This window comes from Rhinolophus hipposideros (genome assembly GCF_964194185.1).
Source record: "Rhinolophus hipposideros genome assembly, chromosome: 14".
Classification (NCBI taxonomy): domain Eukaryota; kingdom Metazoa; phylum Chordata; class Mammalia; order Chiroptera; family Rhinolophidae; genus Rhinolophus; species Rhinolophus hipposideros.
In genome coordinates, this window is record NC_138060.1 from 25,920,926 (window position 1) to 25,934,167 (window position 13,242).

The 13,242-nt window shown below is 45.8% G+C and overlaps 1 protein-coding gene across 14 annotated transcripts in view; it reads left to right on the plus strand.

The window, feature by feature from the left end:
* Positions 1-13,242, plus strand: part of ATG7 (autophagy related 7) — a 220,902-nt gene that overhangs the window by 204,627 nt on the left and 3,033 nt on the right. The window lies entirely within an intron of this gene.

The window sequence follows — 13,242 nt, forward strand, 5'->3', positions numbered from 1 at the left end:
AGGTCGGGATTTCCGTGGGCCCTTCGGAGTCAAATCCCCCGCCGCCCTGCCCCAGGCAACCCAGGATCTGCTTTCTGTCGCCACAGATTCCACTTGGATCTTCTCGGGCTCCATATAAATGGAATCATATCTTTTTTGTGTGTTTATTTTTTTATTTTAAAATTTATATTTATTGAGATCTAATTGCCGTATAACATTGTGTAAGATTAAGGTATGCAGCGTATTGATGGATACGTTTGTATATTGCACTGTGATTTCCACCGTAGTGTGAGCTAACGGTCACAATTATTCCTTTTTGTGGTGGGAACAGTGAAGATCTAGTCGCATCGCAGCTTTGAAGTGTCTTGGTCTGTAATCACCATGCTGTGCATTAGCTCTCCAGGACTTACTTATCTACTGGTTACAAGTGTGAACCCTTAGTCAACATCTCCCCAATTCCCCCACCCTCCGGACCCTGGTAATTGTCATTCGACTCTGTTTTTATGAGTTTGGCTTTTTTAGATTCCACATGTAAGTGAAATCATACAATATTTGTCTTTCTCTGATTTATTTCACTTAGTGTAATGCCCTCAAGGTCCATCCACGTTGTTGGCAGGGTTTCCTTCTTTCTCTTGGCCAAATAATATTCTGTTATATAGATGTTATATAGATACATATAGCGAGAGGGAGGGAAGAAGGGAAGGAGATAGATAAGAAATAGTTAAATAGGTAGGCAAGGTAGATAGATAGGTTAAGTAAATAGACAGATAGAGATAGAGATATCCAAGTCTGCGTGTATCACACCATCTTTATCCACTCATCCATTGATGGACACAAATTACTTCCATATCTTGCTATTGTGAATAATGCTGAAATCAATATGGGAGTGCATATATCTCTTCAACGTCCTGTTTTCATTTCTTTTGGTGATAGACCCAAGAGTGGGATTGCTGGATTATATGGCAGCTCTACTTCTAATTTTTTGAGGAACCCTCATACTGTTTTCCATCACAGCTGCACCGATTAACATTCCCACCAACAGTGCACAAGTGTTCCCTTTTCTCCACATCCTCGCCAACACTTGTTATTTCTTGTCTTTTAAATAATAGCCATCTTAACAGGTATAAGGTGACCCATTCTGGTTCTGATTTCCATTTTCCTTATGATTAGTGATGTTGAGCACCTTTTCATGTACCTGTTGGTCCTTTGAATATCTTCTTTAGAAAAATGTCTGTTCTGATCATCTGCCCATTTTTCAATCATATTGTTTATATTTTTGTTATTGAGTTGTATGAGTTCTTTATATATTTTGGTTGTTAATCACTTTTCGATATGTGGTTCGCAAATATTTTCTCCCAATCTGTAGGTTGCTTTTATGTATATATATATGTATCTGCTGTGCAACTTTTTAGTTTGACGTAGTCTCACTTGTTGATTTTTGCTTTGTTTGTACTATTGTCATATCTTAAAAATTATTGCCAAGATCAATGTCAGGGAGCTTCTGTCCTGTATCTTCTTACAGGAACTTCACACTACCAGGTCTTATATTTAAGTTTTTAATCTATTTTGAGTTAATTTTTGAGAGTGATGTAAGATAGGGGTCCACTTTCATTTTCTGTATGTAGTTATCAAGTTTTCTAAACACCATTTGTTGAAGAGATTATCCTTTCCCCATTGAGTGTTCTTGGCTCCCTTGTCAGAGATTAGTTGAAGGTAAATGCAGATGTTTATTTTGGGCTCTCGCTTCTGTTCCATTGGTCTACATGTCTATTTTTATGCCAGTGCCATGCTGTTTTAATTACTATAGCTTTGTGTATGATTTGAAATCAGGAAATGTGCTGCCTCCAGCTCTGTTCTTTCTCATAATTGCTTTGGCTGTTTGGGGTCTTCTGTGGTTCCATACAAATTTTAGGTTTTTTGGAATCATATGTTAAGTACTCTTTTGTCTGGCTTCTTTTGCTCAGCATAATATTTGAGATTCATCTATGTTGTTACATGTGTCAGTAGTTTGTCCCTTTTTATTGTTCAGTAGTACTCCATTTTATAAATATATCATAATTATTCACTTTCCTATTGACTATTTGAGTTGTTTCCAGTTTGGGACTGTTATAAATAAAGCTCCAAGGTGTGTTTGTGTATAAGTCTTTGGAATTGCTGGGTTATCATATGAGATAAGTATGTTAATTTTCAAAGAAATTATCAAATGGTTTTTCAAAGTGTCTGTACCATTAGCTATTCCCACCAGCAGTGTGAGTACTGGTTGCTCCACATCCCGGCCAATACTTGAGCTGGCAGTTTTCAATTTTAGCCATACAGGGGGGCATGTGATGGTATCTCGTGGTTTTAATTGCAGGTCTCTGAGGACAGTGGATGCTGAACACGTTTTCATGTACTTATTTGCCATCTGTGTATCTTCTTTTGTGACATTCAAACCTTCTGTCCATGTTTTCATTGGGTTATTTTCCTTATTATTGAGTTATGAATTCTTCATATTTTCTGGACATAGGTCCTTTGTAATATATATGTGTTGCATATATTTTCTCCATATCTTTGGTCTGCCTTTTCATTTACTTAATGTGGTCTTAAGAGAAAGTTTTGAATTTTGTTGATGTCGTTTATTAATTTTTTATTTTATGGTCCATACTATTAGTATCCTAAGAATTCTTTGCCTGCCCCAAAATTGCATTAAATGTTTTTGTTCTTTTCTAGATGTTTTATACTTTTAGCTTTTACATATATGTCCATGATTCATTTCACGTTAATTTCTGTGTGTAGTTTGTGGCAAGGGTCGAGATTCATGTTTCTCCATACAGTTATCTAATTGCTCCAGCACCATTTGTTGAAAAGTCTCTCCCCACTGAATTACCTCAGCGCCTTTGTTGAAAGTCATTTGGCCAGTGTATGTGTGGGTCTGTTTCTGCCTCTCTCCTCTTTTCTGTCCTTATCTCATTGCCACACTGTCTGGTTCCGGTAGCTTTCTACAAGGTCTGGGGGTCAGCGTCTTTCTCATCCCTTGTTCTCTGCTGGTCAGGCCCCGAGGCTGGGCCTTTCGGTGAATGTGCACCTGGGACTGAATTATGGCCCTCTCCTGATATCCCAGGTCACCTGCATTTGCATGATTTAAAGTTTCAAAATTTTCTTTCCTTACCACGTAAAATCTGTGAATGTTTGTATCTTGCATTCACCTCACTCTAGAGCTCTCAGGCTTTTCTCCCTTCTCCTCCTCCTCCTCTCTTCAAACTTGACCCCAAAAGCCCTTTGAGATAGAGAACAAAAATGCAAAGTGTTTGCCTTTTTAAAGGAGCACTTTTCAAAAGTTTTCTGAGGAACTGAAAAGAACTACATAATGGAAACCATTTTGCAGCCTCCAGCATGGCCATTTATCTCAATAACCATTTCGTTTAAAATGTGGGCCAAACATAAATCATATCTTGAAAGAAAGCATGTTGGTGCCACAGAAATTGCCCTATATTCTTACCACCTAATTTGAAAAATGTGTTTTGAAGCTGGGAAGAAAGCAAACAAGCCTGGGCCCAGCAGCCCTCCTTCCACATGTCCCCAAAATAAATCCTTGCTACTCCCCAAACTAAGTGGAGAAGCTGAAGCACAGAAGACACACCCTGCTGTTAAGTCATCCTCTGCTGCTACTGCTGCTGCTAATTTAGGCCCTGTGGCCTTTGAATGTCATTAGGTAATGAGGGGTTGAGAGCCCACTACCAGGCTGCTCCTCACCTGTCTTTGGAGTGACCCCCTCTCAGAGCACACCCTCCTTGACTTTTGGCCATTTAGAGCTCTTAGGTATTATTGGGGCTCAGTTTAAGGACATGCCCAGAGGGAGGGCGCTAAATATAGCAGAGCCTGAGGCCCATTTTCCAGACTAATCAAATGAGGAGACATTTGGCAGCCTGCACTGTGGGCTGGGAATTCCAGGGTCTCCCATTGAAACTTCACTCAGGAGTCTGTGGTTAAAATGGCACAATTCCCCTATAGCAGGTTTCTTACTTTGCTGGTCAGAACTTCCTTGGGAGGGAAAAAAAAAAAACAAAACGAAAAAGACCCACAGGTACTGCGTCCTGGGACCGGGCACAGCACCCCCTGCAGCCGGGACGCTTGCTCCCTGGGGTCCCTGGGGCTTCAGGATCGCCACTCTGGACGGTGCTTTTTTTTTTTTTTTTTTCAATTTATTGGAGTGACAGTTGTTAGTGGCATTTTTTTTCTGATCAGTCAAGTCCTATGGGAGCATTGTAAAAAAGTCCTAAGATAAAGAATACAATTTATACCCACGATTCTACCATTTGGAGGTTATTGTTCTGGTTTGCATTTTTACTTCTAGCCTTTTTGTTTGGTTTTTACACCATACGTGTGTGAGTGGGGTCAGGAGGATCGTAAGTTAATGTCTCCATGTAATAATTTCTGGTCATTTTCTCACATCACGAAAACTTGCTTAATGTCTGTCTGATACTCATCCTATGCACGAACCAAGCTCTCCAGCCATCTCCCTGGTCGTTGGGGAACAGGGATCCCCACCCCGACAGCAGTTTGTTTTCTGGCCCAGCGAATGGCTTGAGCCTCCTGTCCCCCATGGGACAGACCTTCCCTCGGCCTGCGTGCCCCTCCTCCCTGGCCTTGGAGGCCCGGCTCCGCCTCGGGTGGCAAGGTAGAAACAAGCAGCCCTGTCTTCATGGAGCCTTCCTGCCACTGGGTCCTGTGGCCTGAGATCTGCCCCTCCCCAGACAGAGGGGAGCTGCAGCCTTCACCTACCTCCTCCGTTCTTCCTCCCAGTCTAGTAGCTGCTTTCAGCAGCCTGTTCTCTACTGCTTCCCACCTGGGCCTCCGTTCAGATGAAAGCCCCTGGCGCCCCCTTCCAGGACGTCCTGTCCCTGTCTCTGTGTTGCAGGTGTTAGCTGAGTGCTTGGTGCCTGGAGTGGTGAGTTCAGGCACTTCTGTGAATGCAGGCTTAGTGTCACGGCCTGTCCTTTTCTCTGGAGCTAGGTTCGGAAACATGAGGCCATTTTTCTCAGACCTCCTCCCCTTATCAATTGCAGCCCAGAGTGTCTGTAGGGGAAGCAGGAAGGATTGGGGGGGACAGAGGCCTCCCGAAGGTGGCCTGCAAGCCACATGTGCACAGGCCCAGGCCCTGCCTCCTCTCAATGTGCCTTTGATCAGCTGCTCAGGCTGGAGCCAGGCAGAGGCACCCTCCACACCCCCCCGCAGGGCTGGAGGCCCCCCATCCTGCTGCCAACATCAAACATTTCCTTTCTCCTTTTTCTCCCCTCACCATTGGAGGCCCAGCATGCTTTGTATAAGTCATTATTTTTGTCTTAACAGCTGCCTTGGCCACGACTGTTTCTCTCTAGTAAAACCCTAACCTTGTTCCTGGAACCCCTGGAGGAGTGGGGCCATACAGCACTCATGCGGGGCCCCTGAATTGCCACCTGTGGGGGTGAGGATAGGAAAGGATTATGGGTTCTCCACCGGAAGACTCTAGAGCTGGAAGTTGCCCCAGAAGTTCTAGCTAACACCCATTCTTCTTCACTGCCTGGTGCCTGACGACTGAGTTTGGGGCTGGAGTTCCCTGAGAAGAGAGGTTGGGTCTCAATTCCTCTCCCAAATCTGGTGCGCAGCAGAGGCTAAGCTAGGAAGGTCGTCAGTGTTGGGGTACAAGGGTGGGGCAGCAGGTGGACATCTTTCAAAGTGGAGGTGCCAGAGTGGTGCTGTGTCAGAAGGGGTAGTGCAGGCCCCTGACATGGGCAGGAGGCAGGATCGTTTCATCTCCACTGAAGGAGAGTGAAAGACCGTAGATGTAACGAGAAGCAGGGCCCTGGCTGCCAGGGACAGATAGCAAGGGCACTTGGATGTCCCCTGCAGGGCACGAGTTGTCGGTCCCCAGGGTAGCCCTCGCCATCTGCTCCCGCCTTCCTTGTGCAGACTCTGTACCCTCTTTTTCCCTTTTGTCGAAGGGGCAGAAGGATCTTGAAACTTTTGGGTCCTGTGATAGACATGGAGCCTGGGGCATTGTCCTCCCTCTGTCCCCTGGATTCTGGACTGACTCTGAGAGGGCAGTGTTATTCCTGAGTTGGCCCATGTGTCTGTGGTGTGAAACCGGGCATGGCGGACGCCATGGGATTGTTTTCCGAGAAAGCCAGTCTGGTGTGTGTGGAGTGTGGGCGGCACAGCACCAGAGGGCTGCGGGCCCGAGGAGAGCAGCCCGGGCCAGGGATACCTGGGGACAGCCGGGCCTGCTCCCTGGACCGCGGCCTGGGAAAGAAACGGCCCTGCCTTCCTCCCAGAGATCCCGGTGGAGTCTCCAGCCAGCGGAGGAAGCCCACCCGGGGACCCAGCAAGGAGGTTGGGGGAACACGGCCACGCAGAAGCCCAGGGAGGTCTGCATGTTTCCATTTTTTATTTAAAAAAAAAAAGACATGCCAAAACTGGGTTTCAAAAACTGGTATATTCGAAATGTTTACATTTAACAAATGAACACTTTTAACACACACAAAAATATAATTGTGCCATTCACAAGATAATTACAGTGTTTATAAAAGAAAAACTTTAGTCCATGGCATGCTCTAGGCAGTGTGGTCCAGAAATGGGACACAAGTTTGAAATTAGATGACAAGCAGCTCCTCTCAACCGTCTGTCTCCTCTGCAGACTGGAAAGGGAAACCTTGAGGCCCTCTGGGCGTGTGGGTCTAGCCGCACGTTCTCCCGGCCACTTGTGCTGAGCCCCGCAGGTCCAAAGTCCCTGGTTCAGAGGGGTGGGTTCCGGCACTGCTGGGGGGCAGCTTAGGATCAGCCTCTGAGAGGGGACCAAGAGCCAGGACAGGTCGGAGGCTGGCCTGGCCTTTTATCTGTCCTGGGCTTGCCCGTGGTTCGTGTGTGGGCCACTCACTGTGTGTCGGCATCAGTGTGGGTCCAGGAGGTAGGCTTCAGACTGGCCTTCCTTTGCTGTTTTAGGAAAAATTTATGTTGAACAATAAGTTGGGAGATAAATGGAAAAAGCCTCTCCTCTACTCCTTAACAGCTCCTTCAGGTCTCCTGGACAGGTTACACAATTTCCTGAGCTTGAGTTACCTGCTTTGTACAATGGGGCTGTCGTAGGAAGGTTCTCAGGCTCCTGAGAAGACTGAGCGCACACAGGTGTTTGGCCGAGTAATACCCTGCTATATGGACACACCGCATTTCCCATTCATCCGGTGGTGGACATTTGGGTTGTTTCCACGTTTTGACTACTTATGAACAGTGCTCTGAACATTCATGTCTAAGCTGTCGTGAGGACAGAGGTTTTCGTTTCTCTTGGGGTACACCCAGGAGTGGGATTGCGGGGCCGCGCAGAAACTCTGACTTTTTGATGCCCTGTCAGTCTGCTGTCCAAAGCGCACTGGCTGCACTATTTTACGTGTCCTACAGCAAGAGAGGGGGTTGCAGTCTCTCCAAATGCTCACCAACACTTGTTATGATCTGACTTTTTGATTCACGCCATCCATTGAATACAAAGTGGTATCTCCTTGTGCTTTGGCTTTGTGTTTTCCTGGTCCCGAACGGTCAGGGATCCCGGTCCATGCCTTTCTGCTCCTGAGCCATCTGTCCTTTGTGGACAAAGGTCTGTTCAACTCCTTCGCCCCTTTGTAATTGGGTTCTTTATCTTATTACTGACTTGTAAATGACGTTCCTTATCACATACGATTTACAGATATTTCCTCTGAGAGTTGTCTTTTCCCTTTCTTGTGTTCTTAAATGTGTCCTTGAAAACACAAAAAAAGTTTTGAATGTTGATGAAGTCCAATTAATTGCTTTGCTGTGCTTTGGGATTTCTTGGTTTCAGTTTTAAAATATGTAAAACATTTACTTGGTTCTAAAGTTAAAAAGCACGCTCCCAGCAGTCCCTTCTCCATGCCACCCACCCCCTATAGGTAGTCATTTCAATCCATCTCTGTTTTACCATCCTTGTGTTTATTTTTGCAAAATTTAAAAAAGAATTTTAAAATACTATTCTCTTCTTTCTCACACACAGTGCCAGGTACAGTGTGCATTTTTCTTTCACGAAGTAAATGCTGGAAATTGCCCCATATCCGTTCCTCGAGCTCTTTCTGTTTTAGGGCCACAGTGATCCACGGATGTGCAGTGAATGGTTTCATTAGCTGGTTCCGACGTGGGTTGTTTCCAGTCTTCTTTTCCTGGAACAAATCATGCAGCAGGGAATGATGTCCTTTTGTATGTATGGAGGTGTGTCTTTAGAGACTCTTGAAATTGAGCTTGCGGGGTCAACAGTTAAGACAAAAGTAATTCTGTTGGGTATAGCCCGATTTTCCTTCGTAAGGGAAGGAAAATCGCAGGACAGTACTGCTTTCCCAGATTCACAGTGTATTGTCAAGCTTTGGGGGTTTTGCAAGTCAGATAGGTGAGAAAATGCTCTGTTGCTTTCTTTAAAAAATCGATTTTATTAAGATATGATTTATATACAATAACATGCACTCATTTAAAATGTCCGGCTAGGTCTTCTTATAGTAAAAAAAGATCGGGTCTTATATTAATTGTTGCTCCAAAAGACACATTAGAGCTGATTGTCGGTTAGGACTTATTTTGGGGGAAACACGGTATGTGGTGAGTTGTGACAGATGATCTACCGTCACCACAGATTAGTCTTAATTAGAATTAGAATTCCGTATAAATGGGTTTACACAGTACGTCGTCTTTTGTTTGGTCCTCTGACTCAGCGGAAGGATTCTGAAATACATGGACTCGCGCATGTGTCAGTGGTTTGTTCTTTTGATGGTGAGAAGTCTCCACTGTGTGGATATTCCACAATTTCTGTTTGCCTGTTGATGGACATTTGAGTTGATTCTAGTTTGTGCCTATTATGAATAAAGCTGCTATGATCATTCTTGCACAAGTCTTGCAGACGTGTTTTCGTTTCTTTGGGGTAAATAGGAGTGGAATGGCTGGGTCAGATGGTTTACGTGTATGTTTAATTTTGTAAGTCACCAGACCTTTCTCGCGAGGGGTCAGGCCAATTGACATTGCAGCAGCAGTGTGAGTTCCCAGCCTCTTTATTCTGACTGTTCTAGGTGAGGTGTGCAGTCGCTCTGTGGTTTAGATTTGCATTTCCCTGAAGACAAAGGATGCTGAGCCGCTTTTCAGGTTCTTACTGGCCATTGTAGTTCCTTTTGTGAAGTGTCTGTTCAAATCTTTTGCCCATTTATTTAAAAAGTCAGGTTGTCTATTATTGAGCTGTAAGAGTTTTCTGTATATTTTGGATGCAGGTCCTTTTATATACAGTATGGATGTTTTCCCCTAGTTTGTGGTTTGCCTTTTCATTTTCATAGTGGCATCTTTCAGAGACCAGAAGTTTTGATTATTTTTTTAAATTTTATTGGGAAACAGTGTGCTTCTCCAGGGCCCTTCAGCTCCAAGTCGTTGTCCTTCAATCTAGTTGTGGAGGGCGCAGCTCAGCTCCAAGTCCAGTCGCTGTTTTCAATACTAGTTGCAGGGGGCGCAGCCCACCATCCCACGCGGGAATTGAACTGGCCACCCTGTCGTTGAGAACTCGCGCTCTAACCAACTGAGCCATGCGGCCGCCCAAGAAGTTTTGATTTTTTGAAGTCTCAGTTGTTTCTTTTCTGGTTAGTATTTTTTGTGTCCTAAGAAATTTTAGCATAATTCTGATTAAGGTCGAGTACCTTTGCTTATGTTTAAGGGCCAACTGCCTGCCGTTTTCTGTGAACTATGTCTTTGGCCTGCTTTTAAAATATCAGTTCACTGATCTTTCTCTTCTTTATTTTTAAGAGCTCTTTGTATATTAGTGAGATTAGCCTTTTATGGTATGCTGCAATGTTTTCCCCCAGTTTGTGGTCTTTTTTACTTTGCTTATAGTGTATTTTTCCATGCAAAATTGCACACGTGTTTTTGCATAATCCAATATATATTTTTATTGCTTAGAGATTTTAGGTCAGAGGCTCCCCACTCCCTCCCAGGCTGTAAAGCGATTTATCCAAGTTTACATCTAGTATTTGTATGGTTTCATTATTATTTATTTTTTTTACATTGAGATGTCTTCCATTTGGAGTTGATTCTCACGTACAGTGTGAAGCATGGGATCAATTTTATCTTTTTGCAAACGACTATCCAGGTGTCCCCATGTCATCTATATGAAACAGTCCATTTTCTAATGAGTTGAGGTCACAGACCCCAGGCCTTTATCATCAAAATACGAAATTTCCACGTGTCCTTGGACATTCTATTTTGTTCTTTCTGGATTCGTTTTGTTCCGCTGGCCCATCTGTTTAGGTTCATGCTGACATAGCCCTCTTAATTATAGACATTATGACATGTTTAAATACATAGTAGAGGAACCTCATTGCCCCTTTTGAAAGGTTTTCCTAGATATTCTTATGTTTCCACATAAACTTTAGGACCAGCTAATCTAGCTCCAGAAAGGATACTTGATAAATTTATATGTTAACTTGGGAAAAGTTGACATCTTGATTGATGTTGAATCGTCCTATGCAAAAACAAGGGGTGTTCCCCCATTCGTTTCAGTTTACTTTTCTTACGATTCTTGTGAGGCTGTTGGAGGACTGTTTTGAAGGTTTTCTTCATATAGATTTTGTGTCTTTCATGTTAGGTCTGTTCCGTAGTAATTTCTTTTTCATTGTTCGTATAATGGGTTCTTCTCTTTTATTACATTTTCTGACTGGATGTTGTTTGTATACAGGAAGGCTATGATATTTGTAAATTTTTTATCTTGCTATCTTTCTGAATGCTATTGTCTGTATTCATGTCAGCATGTGTTTTCTGGGGCTTTCTAGGTGTACTTGCATATCATCCATGAAGAGATTACCTCTTCCTTAGGGGGTATTTTTAAAGCTTTGTATTGCATATTCTCAAATTTCTTCTTTTAAAAAATAAGGTACCAGTTTATACTCCTCCTGCAAGTGTTTCACCATATCCTTGCCAGCATTGAGTATTAACATTTTAAAAAATCTTTACTGATTGAAACAGCCTTTATTCTGGGCCCCTTCTCCACCAGGTGCTGTGCGCACCCAGCAGGGAGCACCGATCTCAGCCCCTCTGGGAGTCCACAGTCCAGGAGAGGACAAGACTTAAGTCTCTTTCCCTCCCCCACTCTATTTAGAAATAACTGTCAAATGATAAAAACTGTATATATTTATGTTGTACAACGTGATGATTTAATATACATATACACTGTAAAATGCTTACTACAATCAATTAATCTCAATTAACCTATCACCTCACAGTTACTTTTTCGTGTGCACGGTGAGAACACTTAAGATCTACTCTCTTAGCCAATTTAAAGTACACAATACAGCATTATACAGTTTAATACCATACATCCCCAGAACTTCACCCTCTTGTAACTGGAAGTTGTGCCCTCTCACCATCTCTCCACTTCCCCCCCCCCAAGGCCCTGGCAACCACCCATCTACTCCCTAGTTCTGTGACATTGCTGGACTTTTTTAGATTATAGATCATGTATAATTGTCAAGGCTGAAGTTTCTGGAGGTTTAAAATTAACACTGCTGCTGCCTCTCTGAGCCCAGCTGATGGGAAAAGCACTGGCTGCCCTAGTGGAGGAACCCACCCAGGGCCCAGGGAACTCGTTCTGGACAACCCCTGAGCAGTTAGTTATGTAAAGTCCATCCCCTCTGCCTTCTGTGGCGTCCTACCGTAGCCCACAGTCCAGGAGAGGACAAGACTTAAGTCTCGGTCCCCTACACCGCCTGGGCAGTGCCAGGAGCAAAGGACAGACCCAGGCTCCTTCCCGGGAGGCCCACAGTCAGGCCAGCTGTCTTCCCTGGCTGTGTAGATGCAGGGCTGGGTGCCAAGGACCCTTCCCCACAGCTGAGATCCAGTAAAATGGATAAACGTGATGGAAGCACCTGCCTTCCCATGAAGCCCTGCTTTCCTGTGAACAACCCTGTCTGCCCTTCCGCAGAGGGCATTGCTCAGTGACATGCCTCTGCTGGGCAGAGAAGGGCAGGCCTGTCTGCCTGGCCACTCAGGTTGTAGAGCCACGGGCCACTGGGCCCCCCCCCGCCACCAAGGCCCCCTCCCTCATGCAGCTTGCCCCAGCTTTTCAGGCAGTCCAGGCAGCCATTTGTTCACACAACCTTCCCCCCCACACTTGTGCTCACAGCTCTGCACTTTACTTGCTGTGTGATCCCAGGCAAACCGCCTTACCTCTCTGAGCTTGTCTCTGTCTGTACCTCACAGGCTGTTGCGAGGTGTGAAGGAGTGTTTGCCCCAGGTCTGCACAGCTCCTGACACAGGGAGGGGCTCCATAAATGTGTGCACTGAATGAGAGTGAAAGCATGAATCCTGCCAGCGAATCCTCTGGTGGCTGTCTCCCTGCTCACTGGTCAGAACAGGAAGAGCATCAGGCCCAGGGGCTCCTGGGTGCAGCCCCCACTACCGCTGAATCCCAGCCCAGGGGGCAGGCCCAGGAGTCTCCTTCAGACCATGCTGATGAGCTGGGTGGGCCGCTGGGCGGAGAAGGGCAGGGCCTGCCTGCGCCGCCACTCAGGTCGCCAGACCTCCTCTGCTGGACTCTCTGCCCCTGCGGGCCTGTGGATCTTGGCACTGCAGTGTCATCCCAGTGGCCTCTGGCGGTTGGGGACATGGGGGGTGTGAGAGGCACACCCACCAGCCCTCCCCGCCCAGGGCTGCTGGGTCCTCAGGAGAGGAAATTTCCTTCTCTATTTCTTTTCTACATCCTTGACTTTGAAAGCCAAGCTGGTGTTGATATTTACCTTGGCCGGGCCTCCTCATCTCCCCAGGCCAGCCTCGTGTAAACACGATGTTCTTTCTCTCAAGCTAGCATTGAGGTGGCCTTTTGCAACCAATTCTAGGAATTCTGAAAGGCTGAAGACGTCAGTTCAGGGACCAGTCCCCCAGGGAGCTCAGGGTGCAAGGAGCTGGGGGGCCTCTGTGCTGGCCTCTGGGGCCGGCCAGGCCTCCCCCCACTTTCTCCCATTCCTGTGGGGGGGGGGCTCCACAGTCACATCTCCCCCCACCCTAGATCAGACTCAGAAGTCTCAAGTTCCCTGAGGACCCGCACAGGACGGACAGAAGCAGGCTCGGGGGCAGGAGCTTACTCTCCAGGGGCAGCCAGCTCCTCAGCGCCTGTTTGGACGTGTGGTTTTTCGTCCAGTTGGCACCTGGACCCCAGTTCACATGCTCATGGAGGGGGATGCCCAGTGTGGGAACCTGCAGGAGCAGGAAGTGTCCGCAGGCAGCCTGTGC